The 5,586-nt window shown below is 38.7% G+C and overlaps 1 pseudogene; it reads right to left on the bottom strand.

The window, feature by feature from the left end:
- Positions 1 to 955: 955 nt before the first annotated feature.
- LOC122218377 lies at positions 956 to 1,454 on the bottom strand (annotated as a pseudogene).
- Between the last annotated feature and the right edge of the window lie 4,132 nt (positions 1,455 to 5,586).

Below are 5,586 nucleotides of genomic sequence, written 5' to 3'. Positions count from 1 at the left end.
AAAATAAATAAAATAAATTTTAAAAAATTAAAAAAGAGGAAAGATAAATGATAGATAGATAGATAGATAGATGAGAAGGTTATACGGTGTCTACCTGGCTTATCTCCCTGAGCACATGGACCATGAAAGCCCACTGCTGACAGCTAAGACGTTCAACTTCCCTGACAATGTCATGCTGAAACAAATCACATGTAAGACCACACAGACATGATGATTCTTAACGATCTGGAGACGTCACAGCCGTCAGCTTTTTGATTCCTGCAGTTTAGACACCAGACACAGAAGGGAGCAACGTTAGCTTATTTGCTCCATACTGTGGAAGCTGTCACCTCATGGAAGACAGAAATGTCATGCTCACCGAGCAATACAGATTCAGGAGGAAAGTAAACGTTGATGTTTGCAGTCACCTAGGTGTAAGATTTGTTTCACTGTTTCCAACTGTGTTAATCCCTTTTTATTCTTTTGGTGAGCTCTTCCAGAATTAACTACTCCTGCTTGTAGGCGATGAAATGCGTAAGGAACCCACATCAAACGTTGGCACAGTTATGAGCATGGCCTTTCCCTTTACTTGAACTCAGTATTAAGACTTTGTTTTTTATATTCCAGTCCCAGAAATGATTTCCACTATAAAAGTTACCTGCAGGCCATCCTATGCTTTCTAGCAGTTGCCTACAACCATGCTCTAGCTTCCCCAAGACACTACACAGGATGGCTTTAAATATGTATTAAACTAAGAGGCATTCTCTCAAATGAGTTGAAATGCATTTTATTTTTAGACAACCTACATGGCATGTTTTTCTTTTCTTAGAAACAATGCCTCTGCTCTAAATAAATCAAGTCAAAGTCACTGAAGAGCTCAAGATGGCATCAGTCCCATTTGTCTAAGCCCTGGTGTTGTGTGAGGAGCAGCAGCCAGTTATGACAACAGGCTATACATCCAAATTAATGGTCAAATTCATGAACATTTTTCCATTTCTAAACCATCCTTAAAGAAAATCATATATGGGGTCACACATCCTCACCATAGTCCAGAAGAACAATCGTGCTATCTGGATTCATGTTTTCACCAGTTAAAAAAAAAAAAGAAAAAAAAAAGGTCATTTTTTTTTTGAAATTTGCAAGGATACGCTTAATTTGTTCCATAGCCCCTGCCATAAAAGGTTTTCCTCTGGCCTCTGTTCTTCAAGTCTGCCTTTGATTGATTTCATGTAATATTTTATGTGCTTCTTGTAGGCTTCTTACGTGAAACTGGTTTCCTGAAAGTGATGGTTCACGACAGTATCAGCACCGGTGACTACCAACCTTTCAGCCTTCAGCGGAGCCATTTCCACGAATGAGCAAGTCATTCATGTTACCTTCTGTCCTACTGAGCATCTTCCCCTCCACCTCTAGACACAGCCCTCCGCGATCTCCCGGATCTTGTAGAAGTCGGAGAACATCTCATTACGGCTGATGAGGTCCCAGGAGATGATTGTGATCGCAGACGGAGAGACAAGAGGGTGGCATGGGCTTGGCAGGAGCCAGGAGCCAGGAGCCTTGAGCAGAGTGCACCCAGAGCTGCACTCGCTGAGAGCGCGGAGAGGCCAGAAAAGTGAGTTTTTGTTTTTGTTTCTGTTTTGTTTTTAACTCTAAGGTAACTGAAGAGGTAAAAGGAAAAAAAAAAATTGATTGAAACAAGCAATGATCTATAGAAAGTCGTGGTAAATATAGTAAATTTTTTTTAAATGTGTATTTATTTTTGAAAGAGAGAGACAGAGCACCAGTGGGAGAGGAGCAGAGAGAGGGAGACACAGAATCAGAAGCAGGCTCCAGGCTCCGAGCTGTCAGTACAGAGTCTGATGTGGGGCTCAAACACCAGCTGTGAGATCATAACCTGATCATGGTTAATTTTTTACCTAATCAAAGGAGAATGCTATGAGTCAACACATTTTTTTAAACATAACAAAAACTACAATCGTCCAAAACAAGGTATATCTCATAGGATCAAACCATCATGTTCTTATTTGAAAGAGCAGGTGTGTGGAGTGCAGGTTGGCTAAGGCATAACCATGCCAAATATCAGAGCTGAAGAAAAAATAAAACTGCGTATATACTTCCTTTTTGCCAGAAATAGGTGTTTTGTGTGGAAAAAAACAGATGCTGGTTCATGCCTTTAGGCACTAGCTGTAAAGAGCTGAATATAAATAAGTCACCAGATGCAGAAACCTTTTGCGGTTTCCTTGCTAATAGACTGGCATCCTCCTGAAAGGAGTAAGGAGATGGACTCAGGATGGTTGATGAGAAAGTACCAAGAGTGACAAGATCACAGCTGCCTGATGTCCTGGCTTTCCCCTCGGCCCCCTTCCTTATGGATTTTTTTAGTTGATTTATTTATTTTGAGAGACAGAGGGAGAGCGAAAAGGAGCAAGGGAGGGGGAGAGAGAAAGGGAGAGAGAGAATCCCAAGCAGGTTCGGCACTATCAGTCCAGAGCCCCATGTGGGGCTTGAACTCATGAACTGTGAGATCATGACCTGAGCAGAAATCAAGAGTCAGAGGCTTAACAGATGGAGCCGACCTAGGCGCCCCCTTCCTTATGGAATTCTAAAGCAAAAGCGTAAGCAGTTACAATCCCCAGAAATTATGAATCTTATTCACATCTAGAATGATAAGGAACTATGTTTTGAAAAATGAGAACATTTGGCAAGATGCTTGTCTGTGATATGAAGCAAATCTAAGATAATATAGGTTTTCTACAACAAGACCTGAAGGGTGTGATAAAAATTTCAAAAATACAAAAGAGACAAGAAAAATTAGGGAATATAGCACTGAAAGGAATAGAAAAAAGACCCACTGGGGCGCCTGGGTGGCTCAGTCGGTTGAGCGCCGACTTCGGCTCAGGTCACGATCTCGCGGTCCGTGAGTTCGAGCCCCGCATCGGGCCCCTGTGCTGACAGCTCAGAGCCCGGAGCCTGTTTCAGATTCTGTGTCTCCCTCTCTCTGACCCTCCCCCATTCATGCTCTGTCTCTCTCTGTCTCAAAAATGAATAAAAACGTTAAAAAAAAAATTAAAAAAAAAAGAAAAAAAAAAAAGAAAAAAGACCCACTGTGAATAGCAACTCTGTAAAAAGACAACACAACACGTGCAAACCTGGAGATCTAGAAGATGGATTTGGGAAAACAGTTCCAAATTAAATTAAAACAGCCAATAATACATAGAGAGATTAGAGACAGAATCATCACTGTGGGTCAGAATAAAGACTGCATGTATATGTAGTACCAAACCTAGTTAAATACAGCTCCCAGACTAGTCATAGCTAAACCGGTGTCTAGAAAAAGCCACAGTCATTTAGAGTTGAGTCCCATCAAATGCATCACTAAGGTTACGAGGACAATCTTGCCATCTTGAAAGTGCATGACATATCAGAGTCCATTCATTCTTTGCTCTTCTATAAGATACTGCACACACTTTTTTCTCTTCCTTACTCTTGAAAATAGGGTATTAGTTAGCAATACATTACTTGAATTAAGAAATATAGCGGTGAAGAATCAGAAAAAAAAAAAATAGATGATCAAAATGAGCCAGTAGAATTAGCCAGGGAGGGTCAGGGAGAGTTAAATTTATATTCATAGCATAGATTGTCGCCAAGACTGACATAGAAAATAAAATGAAAAGTCTTCTACTGAAGTCTAACCACTGTCAATACATTTAACAGAATAGCTGTAGATTACTTAGCTGATCACAGTCCAGAGTTTGGATGTGAGATTTTCAGGAAAAAGAACACAACTTTGTCAAGATGCTAATGCATTATTTGGTACAGAGTATTAAAAGACCAACAAGAATCTGGTTAGTTTACAGTTCCACCCATTTTCCATTTATGTACTGTTTCTTGCAACAAGTTGACGTGCAGATAAATATTTACCTCTCTACTATAGTGTAAAGGTTATAATCAAATATAATTCTGTGATCTCCCAGATTTTATATTGGCTCTAAATTGTTTAAAATGTATGAAATTTAAGAGGTAATGGAATGCATTTAATTTAGAAAGTAGCATGTAAGATATATGTAAGATTATATTAGTAAAAGGGAAGTTAAAAAAACTAGTATGAAATTATTTTGTAATTCACCAAAAATATTGAGTTTCTAATCAAGATCTAAACACAACTTAGGAATTCAATATCCAAAGATTAAGAAGGCATTATTTATTTAACAATTATCAAATACTTTTGATAGGTCATATATAATATCACTACTGTTCTTGGTAGTGTGCATATTGCAGTGAATAAAGCAGACAAAATTTCTGGTTTGTGGAGCTCAAATTCTAGCAAGAGGAACAAAGGTCTGCAACATGAGCAGACGATTGGCCCATAGATAGTGGGTCTCAAATGTGGTTAGTTTTGCTCCAGATGGGGACAACTTACAGAGTGAGAAACAAAGGAGTTGAGTAAATATGCAAGCAAAAATAAAAAGCAAGGTTGGGCCATGTCATTTAAATTGTAGTGGGTAGATAGGGAATGGATGACATATACAGGCAAAGGTTGTTTAAATGTTAATAGGATCCATGGATTATAAATTTTGATGGAGTTGAGTAGTTTATGGATTTGACGTAGTAGAGAGAGAATTCTGCCCTTAGGAAGCAGTGTGCAGTAAAACCATGCACACACACACACCACACGCACACGCACGCACACGCACACACGCGCGCGCGCGCACACGCACGCTGACAGGCACACAAAGCCTAAATACAGCAATTCAGGATGGTACTCTGAGAACCTTGCTTAACACAGTTGGAATGTCAGTAAGTAAAGAACATGAGAACAGTTTAAAACAGCACTACTGAAGGAAGACTGGAAGAGTTCACATCATCAAATTAAAGAACTTTTGAAAGACAAAAGGCATATGGAATCATAGTATTATAACAAAATTTTCTAGTCAGACATGGAAGCCACTGTCTGTTCAGAATGTCAGAAAGCTGCAGAGAAAGAAAGGTAGGAAAAAATAGGAATGATGGTAATCTGTACGCTGAATATCTGTAATCTGTTAATGCTATATACTCGCTCCCAGCGTGAATGAAAAATATATACTTCATGCTAAAAGTAAGGAATAGTTTTGGAGATTTAGGACTGTCTGCAAGGTCAATGTCAGGATACTTAATGAGGGCATTGTACCTTGCTGAATAATCTTCTTCAATTTGGCATTTGAAAGGATTCCTTATTCTGTCGTTTTTCTGTTCTCTGTGAAAGAGATCATTGTTTTTGTGTGCATTCAATGAGCCCTTCAACTTTTTATTGCAAAATATAGAAACCTAATAGGTAAATCTTGATAGAAATAATCCTTTCAAGTTACCTACATTAAACCAATGCATCCTTTATTTGTAAACTAGGAGAGACAACTATGACCAGACATGTGAGAAAACCTGAAAAATAACAAACAGAACAACCAAAGTGGCAGCAATTAGCATTTAACACTGAATGTAATGGAAATAAATCAGAAATTTTTAAAAATTCCACTGAATACATTCTAAGATTTACTGTATACGCAAACATCAAGAAGTGTTTTTAAGTGGACCAAAAACATGTACAAGAATGCTCACAGAAGCTTTATTTAA

This window comes from Panthera leo, chromosome B1 (assembly GCF_018350215.1).
Source record: "Panthera leo isolate Ple1 chromosome B1, P.leo_Ple1_pat1.1, whole genome shotgun sequence".
Lineage (NCBI taxonomy): Eukaryota > Metazoa > Chordata > Mammalia > Carnivora > Felidae > Panthera > Panthera leo.
Note: the sequence above shows the minus strand (reverse complement) of the source record. Positions and strands in the feature narration are given on the sequence as shown.